Genomic DNA, 26,458 nt, shown 5'->3' with positions numbered 1-26,458 from the left:
ATGTAAATAGCCATTATAGGACAAATATGTATTATATAAGAGATGTATAAAAGACATGAGATGATTACAAATAAGGGTGAAGGCTTGCTTATATACCTAGGCAGGTACCTCTTCACAAATGGTCATGTCTTTAGAGCCATGCCTCTTCTATACTAATCACTAATTAATCAAAATTATTACAATTATCATTATAATTTATTTTTATTTAATTTTTATATATATTTTATTCATAACATTGCCTTCCTCTTCAAAAAGCTTTGTCCTCAAAGCTTATTTCTTGACAAGTTGTGTCATCTGTTTCTTTGTTTTTTAATTTTTTTGTATCTTTCGGAGTTCTTTGAATCGTCATATTAGTTGATACATGATGCTAGGATTCTTTGAGTGATAGATAAAATTGTCGAAGAGAGAAGGGATCCAACCATCCTAAATCAATCTTCTGTGGAATCTTTCGGTTACTAAAAACATGTGATGAATTGTTATCATTGAACTGAATTGTGCACACTTCAATGTTCTTTGGAACATAAGTTAGTTGTTTCTGTTCTGAGTGGCACAGATATATAGACTGATTGAGTTGTTTGTTCTTGTGTTTTGGATGTCGATAAGGAGTTCTTGTGGTTTGATTCTCCCCTATCATGCGTGTGCCATCTTTATGATTTACTTCAAGTATTGTTGTTGTTAAGTTGGTTACAAAATCTTCATTTGGATTTTCCATTGTTTGAACTACGACATTTGAATGTATTTTTTCTTCAATTTGCTTGTCTTCCTCTTGAGTTGTGATATTCACTGGATTGGTATTCATTCTTTTCTCTTCAACTTGAACTTCTACATTTGAGGATTTCGATGTTTCCGTCTCGATAAGATGTTGTACCTTGTTTTCCAACGACTTCTTGTCCTTCTTAAGCTTCCTAATTTTCGTTAGGAGTTTTTCACTATGGTATTTAAGTCGAGAAAACTCTTCATTCTTGTTAGTGGTAATTTTGTCAACTTCTTTTTGCATATTTTGTAGTACTTTTTTATACTCTTGAAAAATGATTTTGAGATATCTTGTATGTCTTCTGGAGATGATCTTCAGGGAAATTGGTAGGAAGAGGAGTAAGAACAACAAATAATATATATATATTCTCAATGAAATTCAAGAAGAAAAATGTTACATGAGTGAAGTAGATGAAAGCTAGTTATGGCATTTAATAAACTAGAGCATCCGTTCATGCCAACCAAAACTCCAGCGCTACAAGCAGAAAGGTACTTTATGTTATTTATTGATGATTATACTAAAATGATGTGGGTATTTTTCATAAGAGTTAAGTCAAAACCACTATAATGTTTTAAAACCTTCAAAGTAGTAGTTGAAAAAAGTGAGTCAAATATCAAATGTTTAAGGACAGAAATAGGTGAAGAATTTACCTAGGGAATTCAATGAATTTTGTGAAAAACATGGAATCAAGAGGGAAATATCTGTTTCTAGGAATTCACAACAAAATGGAGTGGTTGAAAGAAAGAATAAATTTGTACGAGAGACTGCAAGAACAATGCTATTAGTAGCTAATTTACAACCTAAATTTGGTGGGGAAGCAGTTGGGGTAGCTATATGTACTATAAACAAAGCATAACTTTGGGTAAATATTGACAACTCCATATGAGATATCATTTTTGGGATTCCACTGCATTAAGTAAGTCATTCACGTATGACCATTTCCATGAGAGGTAGTCGTAACTGACTAATTTCTCATGATTTTTGAATAGTTCACTTAGCACTCATTGCATCGGGTGATGCTCACAGGGGTGAAGAAGTGGGATTGAAACTAGTGAAATGAATCACATAGCATCAATCATCACTTCCGGGGCTTGCACCCGGTAACCAGGACTTCCCTAGAGGTCACCCATCCCAGAACTCCTCTGGCTCAAGAGCCAGAAAATGATATCTAATATAATGCACTGCGTAAACCCCCATACTTAACTCCATATGAATTAAGGAAGACTTGCTTTAGTGAAATATTTTAGAATATTTGGAAGTGTTTTATGAAGATCATTGATGATTCACAAGGCAAATTTGATTCTTGGGTTGATGAAGGAATTTTTTTTGGATACTCTATAAGAAGCAAGGCCTACAAATGCTACAACAATTGGTTGTAAAATATAGTTGAAAGTATCGATGTAAAGTTTGATGAAGCTTTTCTTGAAAAAAGAAGTTGAAATCAATGGAGAAGATCCTATCATTGGAGATCTAGAAGAAGATGTTGCAAAAGAAGAAAGGACTTGGAAAATAAAAAAGAACCATCTCAAACTCCAGCAAGGGAAAAGTTCATTCAAAAACACCATCTAGAAGATCAAATTATTTGTGATGCAAATGATGGAATATAAACTTGAAGAAAGAGTACAAATACAACAAAAAGAAATGATATTGCCTTACTATCCACAATAGAAGCAAACAATTTCACTCAAGCAAGGACCCTCATTGGATAAAAGGAATGGAAGAAGAGATGTATCAAATTAAAAAGAATGGAAAATGGGAGCTAGTACCTTGTCCAAAGGACAAGAATGTCATAAGAACCAAATGGGTGTTCGAGAACAAGATGAATGAAGAAGGACAAATCATCATAAACAAGGCAAGGTTGGTGTGCAAGGGGTACTCTCAAATTGAAGGAATTGATTTTGAAGAAACATTCACTCTTGTTGCTCGATTAGAAGTCGTAAGGATGTTTTTGGCATTTGCTTGCTCCAAAGGCTTCAATGTTTATCAAAGGGATATTAAATCAACATTTCTAAAGTATACATGGAACAACTAGAAGGGTTTGACTTATCAGAAGGGAAAGATTTTGTTTCCAAATTGAAGAAGGCCCCGTATGGATTAAAACAAGATGCAAGAGCCTGTTACGCTAGACTTGATCACTATATTCAACGTCAAGACTTCAAGAAAGGAGTTGCAAGAAGCAATCGTTAGATCAAGATGGACAAAGGCAATTTGCTAATCACACTAGTATGCGTGGATGATTTGATTTTTGGGAGAAATAATGATGAAATGAGTCATAAATTTGCGCAAAAAACTTGTCAAAAGAATTTGAAATGTTGATGATTGGTGAGTTGCCTTACTTTCTTGGACTTAAGTAACTCAAGCCAAAGCGGATATGTTCATATCAGAAGCAAAATATCTCAGGGATATGCTTAAGCGATTTGGGATGGAAGATTGTGCTATTGTGTGCACACCTATGATTATAGGTTTGGGATGGAAAATTGTGCTATTGTGTGCACACCTATGATTACAACCTATCTCCAAAGGAATCTCATATGCTAGCTATAGAGAGAACACTCAGATAGCTAGAAATCACTCTTGATTTTGGACAATGGTACCCGAAGAGCACAACCCTTACCTTGACAACATGATTGGGTAGGAAGCGTTGATGACTGAAAGAGTACTAGTGGGAATGCATTCTTCTTGGGAAATTCCCTTGTGTCTTGGCTTAGCAAGAAACAATCATCTATATCTCTTTCTACAACCAAAGCTGAGTACATAACAACAAAAGATTGTTTACACAAATCTTATGGATGAAGGAAGCCTTGAAGGTTGTTAGCATAGAAGCAAATCAAACTATCATCATTTATTGTGACACTACTAGTGCAATTAGCCTCTCAAAGAACCCAATCATGCATTCAAAGAAAAAACATATCCCAATCAAGTATCACTTGCTTCGAGAACAAGTTGCAGAGTAGAACATAAAAATGGAGTATGTCAACACTAAGGAGCAAATTGCAGATATTTTCACAAAACCCCTATCACAAGAAGCATTTGAACATCGTCGTCAAAATATAGGGGTCAACTTTCTTGCACCCCGTTAGAGCATCCCTTTGCTATTGATGTCAAAGGGGAGTATATGATAAGGGGGTAGCGTAATGATGGGGGGAGCAACATATGAGGGGGAGTAGCACGATGATAGGGGGGGAACACGATGATAGGAGCAACATATGAGCAGATTGTTGCCATCAATAACAAAGAGGGAGATTGTTGAAAGAATTATTGTTATTGATGTAAAAGGAGGCACCAACTCAAGGAATTAATCCCATAAGAGTGTAGAGGACTTTATGCTCTATCCAACAAGCACTTACTCACCTTCTAACTCCTACTCGTTGATGAGGTATGAATTTTTCAAGTCGGCCTACATGAGGCTACATGAACTCAAGTTGGTCCATTTCCAAGAGACATGTCGCTTCATGTAAGGTTCAATTCGTATAAATACAAGTTGTAGCTCTTTGAAGCATACAAATAAGACATTCGATCTGAAGCAAGAAAGTGTATTAGTTCACAACTCGCGAACTAAGGCGCTGTTCAAGGAGGCAAGAAGAGGGATCAAGGAGCTTTTGTTTTGGTTATTTTTTTTGTGATTCGTTTTGGAGCTGTGATTATACTTTTTTGTGGGGTTATACTCTTCTGTGGTTCAACCCGTACCTCAGATTTCGACCTTTTGTGCTCAACCCTGAGGTTACGACAAACTTTAGATTTCAGTCCCTTATCACTTGTACAAACCTCGGTTCTGTGGAGAAATTTCAGCTTGTCCCGACCTCGACTTTGTGAAGAATCTTCGGCTTGTACAAACCTCGACCTTGTGATAGAACTCATCCTAAGGTTGGGACAAAAACTCGGCCCAATGGAGCACATAATTCCGACTTTGGAAACCTGTGACAAGACACCTGTGGAAAGCTCATAGTTTTGGTCTTCGAGCAATCTCTGTTGAGTAGTACTTTCATCCTATCTTGTGCAGACATCTCGGTCTTGTGGAGCAAAAGAATTGCGACCTTGTTGGAAGTTGGTCTTTTAGACCCTCTTGGATAGATCTTGGACTTCATTTAGAGAAAATATCTTTAAAAGCCTCATGGAGCATTTTTGATGATCAATTGAAGCATTTTGGAGATTTGTAGAAGCATTCTTGATTATTAAGGCAACTTTAGAAGTTATGTTTGAAAATGTCCTTGAAGCATTGTTGAAGACATTTTGGAGCCCTTTTTGAAATAAGTATTTTTTGTAAAATTTTGATTTGACCAAGTTGGAGCTATTGAAAGGATTGGAGTCCTTATTTTTGACCAAGTTGGAGGTTGGAAGTTGTTGAGAGTATTGGAGTTGTCATTTTGACCAAGTAGCAACTTGGATCTGTTCAAGGTTGGAGCCTTGAAAATGTCAAAGGTTTTGTTGTATAGGTGGGAGCTTGTTTTGTTGTAAAATAGGATTGGAGTCCTCACTATTTTTTTTTAAACGAAACATATAGATATTTGTATTAAAAAATTTGGATTAGAAGGCCATAACCTTTACATATTCCAATCTTCCTTGCAGGTTCGAGATTGAGCATATAGAGGCTCAACCCAAATCTGCCCAAGAAGTTTCCGTTTCAATGAGATTCCTTGTGGTTTCCAAAGGTAATCAGTTTTCCATGAGCATTTGCTGCTTTTCTACTAAGATCGCATTTAGTGAATCCTTACTGGCAACCGAAGTATCCACATTTGCAAGCAAATTTTTCTTAGATTTTGTTGCTGCGATTGTGGTTTCTTTGACTAAATTTGCTTCCTACTTGTCTTTTGGGTCTTTCATTTCCTTAAGTTCTTCTTCTTTGAATACCATATAGTGGTTGCCTTGTGCACCTTCGCACCATTTGGGCCTTTGAGGTTTTTTTTTGATATTTTCTATTTTGAGGACGCTTGGGGCAATTATTAATCACATGATCCGTTTCATAACATGCTCTACACCGAAATGAAATATTTTCTTATTCGAGCTTTTGGACCCAAACATAGTTAGATCCATCAAATTAATCTTTGCGGGAAAACCCTAGCTGAAATTCATCTCCACACAAATGCAGGTATAAGTATTCTTGAATTTTTCTTCTTGTTTCAGGACAGTTACGATAGAATTTTCCCAGCATGTTACTAATGGAGGAAAGCGATGTGTGATTCCAGAAATGGAATGGAAGGTTCGACAATCTTACACAAATTGGGGTTGTAGAAATTGATACTGTTACTGGATCAAAAGTGGGAGACCAGGACTGCATGTAAAGGCCAATGCTCCCCCAAAACCATGACTCAGATTCACATATAGCCTTCTTGCCTTCAATCCTTTCAAAAACCATAGTTAAGAAACCCCGTGCCATAGGGGAAAATTTCAGCTTGTGAGTCAAAAGGGGCTTCCATGTCTCAGAGATCCATTTATGCAAATTGGCCAGTTGCGGCCATAACCAATTAAACTTGCTGTTATGAATATAATTCATAACAAGTAAATATATAAAATAAATGTAAATATTAAATAATCAAATATTGATTATGTTAAATAGTCATCAAGTTAAGTGAAAAGGCATGTCTAAAAGACATACCCAATCATGAAAGGACACTTGCTTAGGTGTATATATGCGGGTCCTCATTGTAACAATCATCACTTATACATTTTATATATATAATAAATTATTATTACAAATACTCTTGTGTAATTTTACATTAAGTCAACAAGCTATCAATTTTTATGCTTCAGTGGTATCAGAGCCATGGCACACAATATAATCATGCGGGCCTTTGAACGTTGTTCGCTGCACAATGTGCCATTACATTCACGTCTTGATTGCGTCGAGCAGTTTAGTAAAGTTCAAGAAGCATTTCAATGTTTAGAAAAATCATATGCAGAAGTTGAAGCATGTCGAAAGGAAATCGATAATAAGGAAAATGATCTAGATGATGATTCCAATGAAGCTTATACAGATCAAGATGAGGATTCAGATAAAGATGATCTTGATGTGAATGAGGATGATTTGGATCAAGATAATGATTCTGATGAAGCTAATCTTGATATGGATGAGAGTGTTGCAGAAGATTCTCGAGCAGAAATTTCAGAAGGTAAGGTCGAAGATGCTGCTGCTATGGCAAAAGTCCAGATGGAAGAACAAGGCACTGAAGATGATACTTCCATTGAGGACACAGTCTCAGAAAGCGATGGTCTACCCTGCGAGGGAGAGAATGACTTCTTAGATATATTTAGAAGTGAAATTGCGGAAGATAATTCAGAAGAAGAAGATGATGCTGGTAATGCTTTGCAAGGCCAAAATAAGAAACTGCAGTGAAAGATTGATGAGCACAAGAAATAGTTAGAGATACTTAAACAAAAGGATCCTAAATTTTTGAAATTTTTAAAAGAACATGCAAAGGAACTTCTTCAATTCAATCATGAATATAACACTGACTCTGAAGAAGACAAAGAGAATCTCGAGGGAGGTGTTCTGAATCTTGGTCAACCTCTTTCAAACTTAACTTCTTCCAAAGTGCCTTTGGGGGAGGCCTTTAATGATTGTATTCCTCCTGGAAGAAGTTATTCTTTCAAGCAAGTGTTGCATCAACAACGGGTTTTGATGAGAGAACTCGGTTTGATAATTGATCTGACAAATACTTCACACTACTATCATTCTTCCGTTGGTAAGACACTGCAGTTAAAGATTGATGAGCACAAGAAACAGTGAGAGATACTTCAACAAAAGATCGTAAAATTTTGAAATTTTTAAAAGAACATGAAAAGGAACTTCTTCAATTCCATCATGAATATAACACTGACTCTGAAGAAGACAAAGAGAATCCCAAGGGAGGTGTTCTGAAGCTTGGTCAACCTCTTGCAAACTTAACTCCTTCCAAAGTGCCTCTGGGGGAGGCCTTTAATGATTGTATTCCTCTTGGAAGAAGTTATTCTTTCAAGCAAGTGTTGCACCAACAACGGGTTTTGATGAGAGAACTCGGTTTGATATTTGATCTGACAAATACTTCACGCTACTATCATTCTTTAGATTGGTCAAACAGGGGCATCAAACATTTCAAGATTGCATGCAAAAGATGAGATGCGGTTCCAGACAATGAATCTGTAAATAATTTTGTGTACGGGGCATTGTGTTTCTTCCATAATCATAAACAAAGTGGGCAGGACAAGTATATTTTGGTTCATTTACCCATGGCCATAATCGCACTGGGTTTATGATTGTTAATTGTCTTGTTCGCATACAAAGCATGACTGTTAAAGAGGCTTTGCGGCACTTTGCTGCTGCAAGACTAAAGGAATTTATAAACAGGATGATATTAATGCATTGTTTAGGCTTTATCATGAAAGAAAACCAGAAACAATGCTTTGCCCTTCCACACCAAAATGGAAAAGATCAGTTAGTGTTGATCTTAATGGCAATGCAATGGAGGATGAAGATGATGATGGTGACATTGTCGCTGCTTTGTAGGAAGTTGAGGAAGAAAATGAATTGATGACAAATGATGATATCCTAGGTGATGCAATTCCTTTAGCTCAACAAACAGATATGCAGAAGATTTGTTGTATGGCGCTTGGAGTAGAGTCCCATGGAAATTCTCATTTTCCAGGATCTCAGCCAGTTTCATTGGACAGAGCACACCTACAACTCTTGAGGCAACAGTATTATTATGCCACATGGAAAGCTGATGGAACTCGATATATGATGCTTATCACACGTGATGGATGTTACTTGATTGATAGGAAGTTCAACATTCGTAGGGTTCAACTCTGTTTCCCTAAAAGGGGTGTGCCACAGGGTTCTTTTGAATCTCATCACCTTACCTTACTGGATGGCGAAATGATAATTGACACTGTACCTGAAACGCACGAGCAAAATAGACGATATTTGGTGTATGATTTGATGATGCTTAATCAACAATCTCAGATAAAGCTACCTTTTCACGAGAGGTGGAAACTAATAGAGAAGGAAATAATTGAACCTCAGACTCATGACATTAAAACGAATGCACTATATTGTTATGACATGGAAGCATTTTGGGTCAGAAGAAAAGATTTTTGGATGCTTTCAGCAGTTGGTAAAGTACTAAAGGATTTCATCCCAAGGCTCTCACATCAAGCAGATGGCCTTATATTTCAGGGTTGGGACGATCCATATGTTCCTCGCACACATGATGGGCTTCTTAAATGGAAATGTGCTCACATGAACTCAATTGATTTCCTTTTTGAGATGGGAGAAATAGGTGATTGTGCTACAAAAATTGTGGTTTTGCTAATTGAGAACGACATCAACACAAGAGAATTTTTTGAACAGGTTCTAGCTTGCCTGCCACCCTTTCCCTGGACATTACAACTAGAAGATTTGAGTGATCCTCACTGAGAGGATCTACGCCACTTGAGAGTATTCAGTGTGGATCCACCTGGTTGCAAGGATATTGATATTGCACTATGCTGCCAAGGATTCCCAAATGGAAATTTTGAAGTTGGAGTCCACATTGCTGATGTTACAAATTATGTTCTTAACTTCCTCCTCATCTCTGCTGCGTCCACCATTGCGTCTATGGGTTCTGGCATGGAACAACTGTCAACATTTGTCTGACGTCAATTGTGTGCCGGTCTCATAGGAGCGTTGAACTGGTCGATATTGCCACTGATTTGCTCTGTTGTGACTAGTTCCGAGCGTGTGCTCTGTGACATGGAATACCACACCCCAACGTGTCGTTTGTGGGTTTCTCGGTCTGCATTACTGTGTACTGTGGCGTATGCTCTGTGGTGTGGGAACAGTCGATACACCACCGTCCCTTTTCACAATCAGTTAAGCCGGTCAACAGTTGTGACCCTGCTATTCGATCAGACACGGTGATTGGCGGGTTATAGCATAGTTAGAACATATAATTTTTTTATATAATTATAATTATATAATATATGATTATATAATAAATATATAATTTATAATTACATAATCATATAAAAAAAATAAAAACATAAAAAAATTAGAGTTATTAAAATAAAAATAAAAATTAGAGCTATTAAAAAAAATAAAATTAGGGTTATAAAAAAAAATCGATAACCTTGTATTCAAGATAGTGTTACCAAGCGAATTATACAGGCAGAGGTGCCAATGGCATCGAGTTACATATGCTGAGATGACAAATGCAAACTAAAGGAAACTGCCGACAATAAGCTTTGAGGACAAAGCTTTTGAAGGAAGGGGCTATGTTATGAATATAATCCATAACAAAAAAATAAATAAAATAAATGTAAATATTAAATAATCAAATATTGATTATGTTAAATAGTCATTAAGTTAAGTGAAAAGGCATGTCTAAAAGACATGCCCAGTCACAAAATGACACATGCTTAGGTATATATATGTGGGTCCTCATTGTAACAATAATCACTTATACATTTTATATTTATAATAAATTATTGTTACAAATACTTGTGTATTTTTACATTAAGTCAACAAGCTATCAACGTTTATGTTTCACCTGCAAACCAAACCATTCTCTGAAAAATAATTTTCATAGTCTAGAGATACCTCATCCACAAGAACATGAAGGGAAGAAATTTCTTGCACCACTGAAAGACCAGAACCAAACGTCAACATAGAGATGTACGAAACCAAGAAGAGCTGGTTGACCTATAACCATACCTGCAAAAGAAAAAGATTTATTCGCCAAATCATAAGGATTTATCATTGAATGATTTGCAGAAAATCCATGCAAATAGAGCAAAAATTGAGTGGCTAGGGTGACAAGGGTTTCCAGAGCTCCCTCCCTTGGAGTCCTCACTATTTTGATCAATAAAATTATTTTGTTTTCTCTTTTGTGTTTTGGTTTATTCCGTGATAAAAGTCTTAACTGGCATAAAACAACAATTGAAACAAAGCACTCTCCTCCATTTCAATGAAAGAGAGTAGATTTGAAGAGAGCTTTGCTAGCATTTGTAATTGTTCTTGTCATTTGGAATAAAAGGCTTTCGAGGCAAATAATGGTGTACAAGCTTTGTGTGGATGCTTGATGTTTAACATATGAGGCAATCTTGCTTTGTGCTTATATTGCTTTAAGCTTTGTTATAGGGTTTTGAAGGGGTATTTTATCCAGTAGGAATAGATTTTTCAAAGTAGGTTATTTGTTATCTATTTGTTGTCTTACATCTTAGAATCCGAGATTATATATGCTTCTAGTTTGATTGGCGTATTTTCTAGATTTCATATGTAGGAAACACCTATATCTTAACAAGGTTCTTGGCAAGAATTTTTGTAAGCTTTCCATGCACCGCAATTTGGAGAATTGCATCACTAATGGTGATGGTCTAAATCACCATTAGTAGCTTGCTGTTTTTGCAGGTTTGTGAAGATATAAGGGGAAATGTTGCTCAAATTTTGGTGATTTAGACCATCTTGGATACCAAAAGGCATCCATATCCTCCCCCCTACTTACATAGGGGTCAACAATCCATTTTCCTTTGTTTCAAAGGGCACCAAACCTTCTAAAATGTCATTGTAACCTTGAGGGAGCTAGTGGGAGTGCCATAGGCATTCCATCCCCCTTATGCTGGGGGGAGTTTGTGTTTCATTTCATTTTCGTGGTTTACCCAATTTGGATAAAATTAACTTAAAGGAATAAGCCCAAGCACTGCAAAACATTCATTTCATAGCTTAGATTTCATTTTACTCATAAATTAGATTTTCTCCTCCGCAAATAAAGTAACGAATCTTTCTCTTCCAAGTCCTGTTATGTTCTTGGCCATTGCAAGCAAAGCTTGATCTTTGCCAAGATTTTGAGAGGAATTGTGTTGTGTTGGATGGTCTAGTTTAAGAAAAACCTTTTAGTTTTTATTGTAAATCTGGAAGCATTTTGTTGACTTGTGAAATTAGGGGAATGCCATGGAACTACTTTTCTTCCTGTTGGATCTCCAAGCAACTCTCTTGTTTTCATTCGAAGGATAAAAGCCATAAAGGAACCAAACCATATATTAATTCATTTTCGTACAATCACATACAAATCACATATTTGTTTTTCCATTTTGCACTCAATTTAAATAATTCCAAGTGAAATTAACCATAATTTTCCAAGAACACTTGTCCAAAACATTCAATAGCATCTTCCTTGGGCCAAGATTACATTTGTCTAGATTCCTACTTCAATACACAAGCATATAGTTTTGGCACTAGTCTATCTTGTTATTTCAATCTTGTTGTTTAATTATTTGCTTGTAGGCTAAGTCACCTGACACGAGGATTCAGGATTTGACAGATACGGGGATTCAAGTGTCAGATACAGACACGTTGACCCCCTCGGAACAGTTCACATTCATATATATATATATATATTACACAAATTCTCATTCATGATACAAATTCATCGATTCAAACATTGATCTTCATCTAGATGTAAGTTTTATGAAGAAACATTATGCATATAAATACAATTGTGAGATAAATCATAAATCATAAATCATAATACATATTCAATTCATCAATGATCCAATAGGAGAAAGACAAGATAGTAAGGTGAAGATACTGCAGTTTTCTCATTAAATCATTAAAATCAAAATGTGTTACTGTTTACATAGGTAGTGCAATGCCAATGGCAAATAGAAATAACAAATACAAAACAACTGCAACTACAAGTATACAAGCCTCAGGGCAGTAGGCAGCGCATGACTCATGAGTCATCAATCCTCATAGTCATCATCAAAATCAACATCACTGTCCTCATCATCATGGTCACCACTGCTCTCCTCTGTTGCATCCTCCTACCCTGTATCCAAAGTCATCTCTGCATTTGCTGGTGTGGTGGATGACCTCTTCGCAGTATCACCCTCATCAAATGTGACAGGCTCTAGCACTGGATCATTGAGATCCAAGTTGGCCAATGCCAACTCAACATTGCTGTCCAAACCCATATCATCAAGAAAGACATCCCGCATCTTTGTCTTTCCCTTCAACCACTCATCCCTCTGCTTGTAAATAAGACGAAGGTTGGTGTGCACATACACCATTGTCTCTGCCTTGGATTGCTCAACCTTGCGCTTCTTGACACTATACAAATTACTATATGTGCTCCATTTCCTCTCACAACAAGAGGATGAAGTCACCTGAGAGAGGAGCCTCATGGCTAATTGCTGTAGAGGAGGGCTTGTTGCCCCATGATTTGCCCACCAAGAATAGGGCTTCTTAGCCCCCTGTCTCTAATCAGATCATATACTGCAAATCGACCAGTGCCAGTGGAAAACTCTACAAAGGTCCACCATTCAGCCACTCATGGCTATAATATTTTGGTTCAATGAGTGAGCCAAACAATGTAAAGGTGTGCAATTCTTGTCCCATTTGCTGACAAGAATATCGTGTATAGTGGTGAAGAAGGCCTTTGATGATGTCTCATAGTTGGGGCACTCACTCTGTAAAATAATGCTCTTCACAGACTCATTCGTGGAATCCCATCCCTCATAAACCTTTGCTAGGATGGGTTGGTCTGTATATGCAAATCGAAGCAAAGAAATGTTAGGGTCCATGATCTGAATAAGTAGATCTACTCGCTCCCACCAAGCATCATCTAACACTGTGCTCTTCACTCTTTTAGAGGCTACTTGATCTATCTTTCTCCAAAAAGAGCAAAACTTTGAAATAACCATGGCCCCAAGAGCGGTCTTGACCTCCCTCAACCTCTTCAACATGATGAATGAAGATGCAAACCATGTATCCACAATCTTCAACAGTGATAGATTGTTGTACTCCTTGTAGATAGTGAGGGAATTTGTTTGATTTTGTACGAAGTTACGGATATGTCGTGCATCCTCAATAATGTTACCAATCCAAAGCACATCAAAAGCAATAGATTTTAGTGCTAAGTTCAATGAATGGACAATGCAAGGTGTCCAAAACACTTGTGGATATTTAGCTTCCACAATCATGGCAGTGGCCTTGCAAACATGTGCATTATTTGTAATGATTTGCACACAAGAATCAACACATACATCTTCAATAACTTTAATAAACAACTCACCCATATATTGTGCATCCTTGTATTGTCCAAGTGCATCCACTGCTTTCAAGAAAATTGGATGATTCAAGGAAGACACCATGAAGTTGATGAGTGGGTGTCGTGTTGGATCTGTCCATCCATAAGAAACAATGTAACACCAAATGTTGGCCATGATGCTTTAATAGGCTCAACCATTTTGTCCACCTCTTTTTTTTCCTTTGTCAATAATGTGTTTCTAAGCTTCTCTGACCCAGGAGGCACATACCCTGATCGAGCCCCTTGAGTTAGAGCTCGGCACATCTCAATAAATAGAGGTGAGTGTGCAACATTAAAGTATATAAAGTTTTGATAGAGAAAAAGGGCAAATGGTGAGATCAAGCTCTTCTCGTTTCCCCCAAAATATCTTGTCCATTGGACCAAGTGAAATTGCCTTTCTTTTTGCTGCTTGTCCTCCACCAGAACTTTCAAATGGGAATTTGTTGTTGTTTTTCCGCAAGAATGGAAGGGGGTCATCATTCTCTGTTTTTTTTTTTAAATTTTGTAGCAACATTTGCCATACTGACATTGGACCTAAGTTACCAGAAAACGGATATGGGTACGGGGTTTGAAACGGATACGACAAATTTTCAAAAAATCTGGATACGATACGGCAGGAATCGACACATATATATATATATATATATATATATATATATATATATATATATATATATATATCTATATTAAAAATAAAAAATTCATATTTCAGAATCTAGATTATCTGTATCATCTATGATCTATCATGATTCATGATTCATCATCATCAATTCAAGTTTCAACATATGCCATATTGAAGCAACGTTTTAGTGTTCACTCTCCAAAGAGGCAGAGATTACCTTCTCATATCAAGTCAAGGGTTCCTTTTTTGCTGGCTAAATATATCTTGTTATCTGGGCCGAGTTTACCTCTTATTACTTGCTAGTCGAGTTTGCTGCTTTGTGGGCTGAGTTCTGCCATTTTAAATGGGCTGAGTTTTGTCCTTTTGAGGACCCAGTTCCAGTCTATTTCTGGAGTTCAAGATGCTACTAAAAAGGGGGTTTAGTCCCCTCTTGTTGTGCCATTCAAGCTGCCCAAGACCTTTGTCATTGGTGGCTGAGTATTTGTTTGGAAGAACTGTGGGTAATATTTGATATCAATCTTGCGTTTTTTGAATCTATCTTGTGCTAGACCAAAACAGTTCCAGTAAAAAATTAAAAGCCAAGGGAGGCAGTCTTGCTTGTGTTTGCCTGTATCATGTCAACTATGTTCCAACTTCCAAGATGAAGATAATGTTCCAACTTGCCGAAAATGCTTTTTTTCCACCAAAAATGTTTCACGATTTTTGAAAACCCTTTTAAATTTTCTAAATACTTTTCAAAATTTCCTGAAAACGTTTTCATTTTTTTAAAACTGCAAGTTTTTTCGACAAAAACGCCTAAAAAACGGCTGTGAAAAAAAACTTCCCGTTTCCAGAAAAAAAAAAACGGCAAAAAAACGTTTTTCCGGCGTTTCGTACGTGGATACGGATCCGAAACGGGAAACGCTGTTTTGGGGTTGGAGATAGCCGTTTCCGGCAACTTAGCATTGGACTCTCTTTCTATTTCTTTCCTCTTTGGTAAAGGCACCTTTGTACAAGCTCCAATTCTAGAACTTGGTAAAGCCAACAAATGACCTTTCACACGAAAATGTGTGCTCGTGAAAGTATTGTGGCAATAGTTGCATTTCCAATTCACATTGTCTCCTCCCTTCACCTTGCTGGGTGGCCCTTGCTCCCTTGTGACATATTTCCACAAGGGATATTTGTTACCTTGAGGAGGAAGTCTTCCCTCTACATTATTTGCAATAGAGGGAACACTTGCAGTAGACTCTGATGAAATTGGGAGAGGAGGGGCATCTCCAATGGGGACATTCTTCCCCTTCCTTTGACGCTTCCTTGCTGCCCTTGATTGAGCTATGAATGCTGTAAAAAAATAAACCAAAAATGCACAAAGAAATGCATATGCAAACTATTGTAATAAAAATGCAAAAAAAATAGAGAGAAAATGCACTTACCATGTGCTTGAATCTCCTTGAAAACGCTTCCACACCATTTGCTACTTGCTTCCAAACACCCACACCAAACACAACAAATTAAACAGCTAAATGTGAAAAAGGAATGGAGAAAAGTCAGTTTATAATGTTGTCCTGGTTCTTGATTTTAGGATTTGAATCCGAAAATTGGGACACGTCATGTCCCGATCGGACACAACGTGTCCTGATTTTTGGACAAGGAATCGCCAGCATCGTGTCTAATCTGCCGGAGTCTGGACACGTCGGGCCTAGGGGACGAATCTGGTTTCTTAGCTTGCAAGTCATATAAGTTATATGATGCTGGTTTTGTCCTTTTGGTAATAAAATAAATTCCTAGATTAGGAGTTAGCCTAAATGGAAGAGTTGAGATACAGTGACAATGAACTCGACTTGAAACTTTCCCCCAAGGCCACACCTATTGGATTGAAGATTTATTCGACGTGACCTAAGGTGTGGATTATGTGGCGACAACAAAACTCAACTAGCATTTAGCACATCATATCATCCTTAGATGTTATGAATTAAATATTCATAACTATATATACAAGGTTAAATTAAATAATAAATTAATACTTAGACATAAATTAACACTAAGCTACTTAATTAAGTCTTAGAGGCATTAGTCAAAAGACATGCCCCCCTACGTTGGCATGGCCAGTGAACTCCTATATAAGGAGAACTGCCATGGCCATGTAAGGCATTCATTCATTATTCATTTTAATAAAAAAAGTATTTATACATATAAACTATGTCTATTGCCAGTTATCTAAAATTTAATTAAACAAGCGTACAGAAACCCCTGTAGCAGCGTGCAGAACCACACATACCAGTGGTATCAGAGCCACCTTCCTGTGGGCTGTTGGCCTTGCGGGCACTTCACACTCATTGCACTATCAGTCTGCTGTAGTCCTCCGTCTTCTGCCCACGTCCTCGCCTCCATGCTGCTATCCCCTTCTGTCACTCATTCTCGTGCATCCATCGCCTTCCTGTGCTGCTCTCTTCTGTCTCTCGGTTCGTTCTCGACGTCCACCCTTCCTGTCCTTGTCCAGTCCACCGTTCCTATCCTTGTCCAGTCGCTGTCCCTGTTTGTTCGCTGCCTTCCTCCGCATTCCCATTGCGTCCATCACCGTGCGACCATCACACCCAACCGTTTCCGTCTGCGAGTTCCCTGTGCTCCGTGGCGTGGAACAATCATGCTGTCATCATTATGCCGCTGTTCACATTTGTCTGGGTTGTTCAGGTCCCAGGTCGACTGTCCCTTTTCACAAGTCCGATCAAAGTGCTGTCAATGGTCAACTGATACGTCATGACCTTTTTAATCGATCATACACAGTGGTTGGTGGGTCAGTTGGTGACTGGGATGCCTGAATTCAAAAAGAGCATGAAGGTACATGTCTGAAATGTATCGAAGGGAAATCTTTCAAGGGGACCATTCCCCTCATGTAGTATGTCCACAGGCTTGGAACAAATAAGGGGTTTGAGATTCATCGGGAATCTCATGTATGCAGGTGGAAGAAAGCCCTCTATGGCTTGAAGCAAAACATCCCGCGCTTAGTATGAGAGGATTGATCACTGTCTGATGAAGCTGAGATTCACTAGGAGTGAAGCCGATCCAAGCCATTGCTCAAAGGTTGTGGATGATAGACCTCTTGTACTGACACCTTCTGAGGACAACCAATTTCTAACAGGTGCAGACCCTCTCATTTGTAGAAGTAAGAGGGAGTTGGATTCCGGATGTGGAACGGTACACTGCAAGCCCGTGACCACCTCGAGGATTTTAACTTTCAGAAGTTATGTGGTAGTGATGCCAGACCAGCTTTGGGAAAATACCTCTGAGTTTCATAAACTCATTCGCGTTGATGTTCTTAGTGAGCGTCCGCTTGGACATATGATTTGCAGTTAGCATGGTGAGCTCATATATGGTTGAGCCACACTGGATTGGTGCCTAGAATCATTTGAGATATCTTTGGGGCACAATCTCTCATGGATTGAGATACACTGGCTGAAATATGAAGCTACATGATTACTCGAATGCTGACTGGGCAGGCAATGTGGAGGATCACTAGAGCCCTTCTCAGTGCTGGTTCTCTTTGGGTTCTACTTCGATATCATGGATGAGCAGGAAGCAGAAGTCGGTTGCTATAAGCACCGCTAGGACCGAATACATAGCTACAAGTATGATCTCGTATGAAGTTGCTTGGTTGTGGAAGCTCTTCAGTGCGCTGTTTGTACACATGATGAATACCACTGTGATCCTCTGTGACAACCAGAGGGGATTCGATTGTTCAGGAATCTCGTATTTGATGGTTGCTCCAACAGATAGACAACAAATACTACCTTATCTGGGATATGGTACGTTGATGAGCAAGGAGGTTCCATCACAATGAGACCGATGTACAAGTCGTAGACATTTTGTAAAAGTTTCGGGGAAAGGTCAAATCTGTGACCTTCTCGAACGTCTTGGAGTCGGTGAGAGACCTTCTTATAAGGGTCTTGCATGTTGCATGCATTGAGATTTGGGAGCTCTGGGTGGGCTTGGGGTACTTACTAGAGCAATACACGAGCATAGGGCGACTCACCCTTCCCTAATGGTGCGTTGTGTACAGGGTGAATGGCTCAGCCTTTGTGTTACCCCGAGGCGACTTAGGGACAAGATGATTAGTTCTCCTGTCGAGGCATCCTACCCATGCAGTCTAGGACTCATTGGAAGTACTTCTCATCTGATCAATGAGTAAGGAAATGGGGTTAGGGACCATAGTAGTACTATCGATGGACGCATTGTTGTATCTACGTACTCCCTATGTTAGGATGACCTCCATTGATCTGGGATCAGAATGAGTGGTTTGAGATACTCTCTTGTGATATTGATCTGGGATCAATGAAATTGACTTCGGGTCAGTAAGAGTGGTATGCCACACTCTTCATATGGCACTGACTTCGGGTCAGTAGAGAATGGTATGAGACATTCTCGATCAATTCTTCTTCATGGTTCAACAGAGCAGAGCAGAGTAGAGTAGTGTAGGGCACTGATGGCAGAGATAGTACTGTCGGACATATGGATCAGTGGATGGAGTTTTCCCTAGTTGAGAGAGAGTGTTAAAATTGGCAACTAGGGCCAAACTCCACGTGGGTCATCTTATTAATGGCAACTGTTTTTTTTCTTGGATCCCTCATCGAGAGGTGTAGGATTGATCTATAGATCATCCGGTTCTGATAAGTATTCATGGAAATATGAATTTATTTGTGTTATGGGACAATTCATCAAGGTTGGCCAACAACCAGATAAACCCCACATCTGCTCAACGCTCTAGTATAAATAGAGGTTCCTTGAAAGTCATTTGGACACACTCACTTGTGATCTCTTCCTCTCTACCTGTCTTTGGGTTTTGGTAGGAGGAGAGATCCTAAGGGAAAACGTTGCCCTAATGGAGAAAGGCTCTACGCTTCCCTAATGAAGAAGCCCTAACGCAGTTACTCAAAGAAGGTTCTACGCAATCCTAGGAGGAGAACACCTCTACGCAGTCAAGAAGGGTTCTATACACTGTCTCAATGGAGATAAGATGCCCTAGCTGTAGTCCAATCTAGGAGCTCAAGTTGTTGTTCAAGTGTGCCCTAATCAACTATCAAGGAAGGGCTATTGCTGCCCTATACACAGGCCTAATTTATGTTTCGGGTTTTTGATTAAGTCTCAAGAGTTTCTATAGCAAGAATAAGGTGGAGATAGAAATTATAAAATAAAGTAGGTTTTCCTTGTAGTTTAATCTGTTTGTTCTATTATGAAACAGAAGGAAACAAGAAAAAGATGAAGTGTTGAACGGAAAAATATAACTTGGGACAAACAAGTCCTGCAAACACCACTGAAAGAACCAACAAGAGTTGAACTTCATGAAATGCTCCGAATTTCAAAGCTTATAAAATTGTAAGGCAATATATATACAAGAATATGGATCTACCATGCACATAATAGGAAGATTGTGTGTTTGCTTAGCTGTGAGGTTCTGAACTTTTAGTTGGTGTGTTGGTAGCTCTTCTTGGGATAAGATTGAAGAGGATTTGGGAAAACCTTAGGAAAAATCATATATTCAAACCCACTTGTTTCACCAAAGGAACCAATCCAAGTGATAGATTAACCTTGTTGGGTGAGGTCTCTGTGGTAATGGAGTTAATGGAGGCTATTAGTCTAGACAACCCAAGTTATCAAGAAGGAAGTTTGGGGGCTTTTGATCACAAATATGAAAGTTTCATTGCTTTTTGATGATGAGAGGTGAGATTTTGGAACCTACGTAAAGACTAAAGGAAGACTAAGCAGGAATCTGACATGCCTAAATTGGGTACATGTGGAAAATACAATCTATATATATATATATATATATATATATATATATATATATATATATATATATATATATAGAGAGAGAGAGAGAGAGAGTTTTTAACTAACAAATTTTGTTGGAAGAAAATAAGAATCACATATATAAATGAAAATTTTAAAGGAGACCCACCTTTATATTAACGCTAATAGGTGATTACATGATGCAAAATCCCATAGATTGGCGATCTTTGACTAATACCAATCCCACACCCTCATACATGATAGAATCTTTATTGGAAATGGTCAAATTTGCTTGGGAAACCATTTTGACATTTCCAAGCATTTGGGATATTGGGATGTGCCCAAACTGCGTATTTTCTTTAACTTAGAAGAAATGCATTTTCTAACACATGGGCATTAAGGAAGCAATAAATAATTGCTGCGTAGTAACTGTGAGAATTTCTAACCCGAAATTCTACTGCAACCACTGATTTATTTCACCTACTTATTCTTCACAATAAGTTATTTATGAAATCCCTTCAGCAAATAATTACAGAGAGCAAATAAATTCTACTACAGTTATCACATAATTACACAGAGAAAATACATACACAAGAACCAATCACATCAACACAGTTGTTTTTGGACAATTGTCCCCCGAAAAACCCAATGTGGGAAAACCGGTGCAAGAGGTGAGGGTTTTATTAATCTTCAACAACAATCACTATTACAAGGAATGATTTTGCAGAGAAACTGAGAGGAAACACCAGAGACTTTTCCCTGGAATTTTTTTGACACCTAGGAGACCCTTCTCGCACTTCTGCGTGGCTCTGCGTCCCTCTGTGTCAGCCTGCGTCTCCCATTGCTCTGTCTCTCAATGTTCGTGTGTCAGCTCCTCCTTAGTCATTGACTGTTGCTGATGCCCTCCTCTTCCCCCACCCTACAACTCTCCCTCTGAAATAGATATCGTTCTCTTTGAGAATTGATTTTCCTTGAGATACTGAGTATCTGCCAGTGTGTCTCCAAATGATCCTCAAGTCTTCTCTTATACTTTTCCTATTGATGAATCAACAATCGAGATTAAGTCTCTAATCAATGGCTAAGATTAAAACAGAGTTGATCCTCATCTCTTAGAGGCTTCTCACACTTATCTTTATTAATACCCATTAATATCTTAATTATCCTAAGTTTAGACGTAGGAACCCAATAAAAGTATTAATTATTTTAATAACTCCTTATCTAGGTGGAATTTTCAGGGTCTTGGAGATCTCATGTGCCTTAGCCTCTCCACCAAATTTCAAGGCTAGAGAACATCTGATGCTAACCAAAATCAACACTCCCTCTTAACGAGGAATGTGCTCTAGCAATGCTTCATCGTAGAAGCATCACACTGATCTTCCGCATCTGTCCTTTGTGTTGATGCTAGACCTGCTGCCTCACATCCACTGTACTGCTGCTTCTTGTACTTGTTGATTTGGGGTAGCATCAGATGTGCTCTAGCCACGAAATTTGGTGGAGAGGTTGGGGCACATGGAGATCTCCAATACCCAGAAAGGGTTTGGGTAGATTGTAAACAGTTTGGGAGATATCAAAATAATTAATATTTTTATTGGAGTCCCTAAGCCTAAAATTAGGGAAATTAAAATATTAATGTGAATTAATATAAAACTGTGTTAGAATGGTCGAAAAGTCATGGATCAAGCTAGATCTAATCTTAGCCATTGATTAGGGACTTAATCTCGGCCGTAGATATGTCAACGAGAGATTACACCATATGAACATTCATTCTATTCTCTAGAGCGGGGTTTGCTAAGAGAGATAGAATCATTGATCAGAGTTGTAGTTGAGCGGCAGTGAGTATAGAGAGACAGAGAGGCAAAGATGGTGTCGGGAGATTAGCGCAGGAGCCAAAGATATTGACACAGTAGCAGCCAGGGCTCAAGCAGGGCCACGCAGAGGTAGCCAGGAGCTGTGCAGTGCTTCAGAGAGGCCAATGTAGACGCGTGGCCTCCTGAGGCTGACGCAGGCCTATTCAGTGTGACGCAGGGCCTCTTGAGGTTGATGCAGGCCTATTCAGGGTGATGCAGGGCCAACGCTAGGCGGAGAGAGCCTGACGCAGTCCAGAGAGGCAAACACTGGGGTTTCTGGGGCAGATTGGAGCTGAGGAGCTACCGAAGGGGTTATCAGAGTTTCAGCCGAGACATCTGTCTCAAACTGAGAGGTAGCCAAGGGCATTCTATGTTGGGTAAGCCGGATTTGGCATCCAGATTGTATTATGAAACTGCTTGATAAGAAAACCCTCAGATAACTGCACCGATTTTGTAGCATATCTCCCTTGTCCAAGGAAGATCTCACCCTCCTGCTGCCAAACTTCCAACCCTAGGAAATAATGCATCTGTCCCAACTCCTTCATGTTGAATTCTGTGGCTAGGTTTTGCTTGCAGTGTTTGATGAGCCTGGATGATCCTGTCAGGAAAAAGATCATCCACATATAATACCAGGATTAGAGGTTCATTCTCTACGACAAGATAGTAGAGATTAGGATCTGCGTCACTCTTGATGACCCCAATCTTCTACAAGTAGCCATCAGTTCAACCATACCATGCTCTGGGTGCCTGTTTAAGCCCATACAAGGCTTTCTTTAATTTGCATACATGATATTTCTTCTCATGTGTCTCAAAACCCTCTCGCTGTTCAATGTATACTTCCTCTTCTATCACTCCATTCAAGAATGCCATCTTGACATCCATCTGGTGGATCTCCCACCCCATTTGTGCTGCAAGGGATATCATGGTTCTAATAGAAGTATACCTGGATACTGGGGCGAAGGTTTCTTCATAGTTTATCCCTTTCTTTTGAGCATACCCCTTAGCCACAAACATGGTTTTGTATTTCTCCACACTACTGTTTGTTGCATATTTGACTTTGTAGATCCATATCTAACCTACCACTGACCTGTCCTGAGGCCTAGGTACCACTTGCCAAACACCATTGACCATTATAGAACTATATTCCTCCACCATAGCATCTACCCATACTTGATGCGGAACGACCTCCTAAAAACTAGAAGGTTCCCCAACCTGAGCTACTAGGGTCTGGTATCTATTTGACTGTCTTCGCTCCGTTTTATCATTCCTGGGCGCACCAATGATGTCCTCCGCATCCTGTAGAATCTATCGGAGTTTCTGGCTCGTTCTTCCGCTGGTAGTGGGTACATCTATCAACTCTTCCTCTTCTTGAGATTCCTCCTATTCTGAATTTTTGCCTTTAGGAGAGTTGCTGGTACTAGTCTCTGTTTATCGAAGTGGTTGACCAACGGATCGTCTTTTGACTGCTCCTTGGAAGGCATTTCTCGAGATTTCCTGAAAGCATTGTTCTCCATGAACTTTACATCCCGCCGAACTACTACCTTCCTACTCCCTGGAAGATAGACTCTATATGCCTTAGCATTCTGGCTATATCTCACAGATATCCTTTCTCAGCAGTTTGATCTAATTTATTTCTCTTTTCTTTGGGTATACGAAAATACGCCAAACTCCCAAATATCCTGAAATGACTGACCTAAGGGGTCTTCCTGGTGAAGACCCTTTCCAGAGTGATTTTGCCGAATGACCTGTGTGGAGTCTTGTTCTGGACATAAACTACTGTGCTGCATGCTTCTGCCCACAGGAATTTGGGCATATCCCGATCATACAACATTTTCCTAGCTGCTTCCACAATAGTCCTGTTTTTCCTTTTTGCTTCTCCATTCTGCTCCAGATTGTATGGAGTTGTCCACTCTCTTCTGATGCCTTCCCTAGCGCAAAAATCAGTGAAATCCTCGTCAACATACTCTCCACCATTGTCTGAGCGCAACACTTTTATCTTCTTTCCTGTGAGATTCTCCACTAGAGCCTTGAACTCTTTGAATCGACCAAAAACCCCATCCTTGGTTTTCAGAAAGTAGATCCAAGTCTTTCTGGAATGGTCGTCAATGAAGGTGACGAAGTATTCAGCACCACTAAAAGCTTTTGTGGACATTGGTCTGCAGATGTATGAGTGTATCAATCCTAGAACACTCTAAGCTCTATTGTTACTTCTGGAAAATGCTGCTTTGGCATACTTGCCTAGGGCGCTCCCTCTGCATACACCATCTCGTTCGGTACTTAGTTCTGGAACTCCTGATACTGTTTTCCTGAGAATTCTCAGAGCCCCATGGTGTAAGTGTCCCATCCTCTTGTGCCATAGTTCATTCAAATCTTTATCTCCATTGCTGCCTGTCAGTGCCATTGGAGATTTTAGTTGTAATCTATATAGGCTGTTACTTCTGATTCCTATTTGGGCCTTCCTTTTCCAACTTGGGTGTTTGACATATACTTTCTCCTTAATGAAGAAAACGTCATAGCCCTTGTTTTGAAGTTGAGATACGAAGAGTAAGTTCATCCCCAATCCCGTTTTCGGTTTGAAAGACTACAGTACCTCTTCCTACGGGGATACTCTTTGCCTTATTTCCCATGGTGATCTGAAAATTCTTCCTTTGTTCTTGATAATCTGAAACATTCTCGAATTCCTCTCATATGCCAGGAAGCTCCACTATCTATATACCAAACCTCAGAGGAGGCAGAGCTCGCTAGGCAAGCGACTTCTTCTTTCAATCTGGAAGCTAACATAGAACAATTGTGATCCATTTCCCTTGTGATTTCTTATGGAAATCTGTGTGAGTCCCTTTGAGTTGATGCCTCTACATCATGCTCTTGACCCATAGCCGATTCTTCTCTCTTGTTGTCGGATCTCTGCGCTGATACCATGCGAGGATTTCTAACCCGAAATTCTACTGCAACAACTGATTTATTTCACCTACTTATTCTTCACAATAAGTTATTGACGAAATCCCTTCAACAAATATTCAAATAAATTCTATTGTAGTTATCACATAATTACACAGGGAAAATACATACGCAGGAACCAATCACATCAACACAATTGTTTTTGGACAATTGTCCTTGGAAAAACCCAATGTGGGAAAACAGTGCTGCAGACGAGGGTTTTATTAATCTTTAGCAACAATCGCTTTTACAAGGAATGATTTTACAGAGAAACTGAGAGAAAACACTTGAGACTTTCCCTAGGAAACTTTCTAACACCTAGGAGATCCTTCTCCCACTTCTACGTCACTTCTGCGTGGCTCAACATGGCTCTGAGTTCCTCTGCATTAGCCTGCGTGAGGGTTGCGTTTCGCTCTGCGCTATCTCTCAATGTCACTTCTCCACCACCTCCTTACTCACTGGCTGTTGGTGATGCCCTCCTCTTCCTCCAGCCTGCAACTCTCCCTCTGAAATTGATCTCGTTCTCCTTGAGAATCGATTTTCCTTGAGATATAGTATCTACCAATGTGTCTCCAAATGATCCTCAAGTCTTCTCTTATACTTTTCTTGTTGATGATTCAACTATTGAGATTAAGTCTCTAATCGAAGACTAAGATTAAAATAGATTTAATCCTCGTCTCTTAGAAGCTTCTCACCCTTATCTTTATTAATACCCATCGATATTTAAGTTTCCAAAGTTTAGACTTAGGAAACCATTAAAAATATTAATTATTTTAATAACTCCTTATTTGGGTGGAATTTCTCCAAACGATTTCTAGGTCTTGGAGATCTCATGTGCCTTAGCCTCTCCACCAAATTTCAAGGCTAGAGCACATCCGTTGCTACCCAAAATTAACAGTAACCACACAGCGTAATTGCTCATTTGTGTGTTTCATCGAGGAAACAATGATTTCCAAGGACATCCCTAGGTTTTCCATTGAGAAAAAGGCACATCGTAATTGCTCATTTGTGTGTTTCATCGAGGAAACAATGATTTCCAAGGACATCCCATTGAAAAAAGGTCTCTCGTATACACCTCTACAATTGATAGGTGTGAATGTTCTCACGAAACCCATGGATTGTGTGCCATATCAAAAGCATGAGAAGAGGATATTTTTTGACCTTATCAACCCTTATATGCGCCCAAAAAAAAATATTGAAACTTTGGAGATCTTATAAAGAGTGCCTAATTATGAAACCCAAAAAAGATTAGATAAGATGAAATAATAATTTAGGAAAATAGGCTAGGTGATCTTACCTAGGCAATGGGCATCTAAAAGGGCATACCACATTCATACATCCAGGTCTATTGAAGGGGCAACATGAGGAAACACTATTGCCACATTTAAATTTGTCATGGGTGGTGGGAGGCCTCATGTCATTGTTAAGTGTTTGGTGTCTTATCACTCAAAGTTGTCCTTGAGGAATGCATTCCCAAGGGGATTGAATGAAAACATAG

The 26,458-nt window shown here is 38.9% G+C and overlaps 1 protein-coding gene and 1 pseudogene across 3 annotated transcripts in view; both read left to right on the top strand.

Moving 5' to 3' along the window:
• NUA (nuclear pore anchor) overlaps positions 1 to 26,458 on the top strand; it is a 340,816-nt gene that overhangs the window by 64,520 nt on the left and 249,838 nt on the right. The window lies entirely within an intron of this gene.
• Positions 2,774 to 9,158, top strand: LOC149234763 (uncharacterized; annotated as a pseudogene).

Source organism: Pinus tabuliformis, chromosome 8 (assembly GCF_031772625.1).
Source record: "Pinus tabuliformis cultivar Carrire ecotype Pingquan chromosome 8, CPIR1, whole genome shotgun sequence".
Lineage (NCBI taxonomy): Eukaryota > Viridiplantae > Streptophyta > Pinopsida > Pinales > Pinaceae > Pinus > Pinus tabuliformis.
This window is presented reverse-complemented; position numbering and strand designations above follow the sequence as displayed.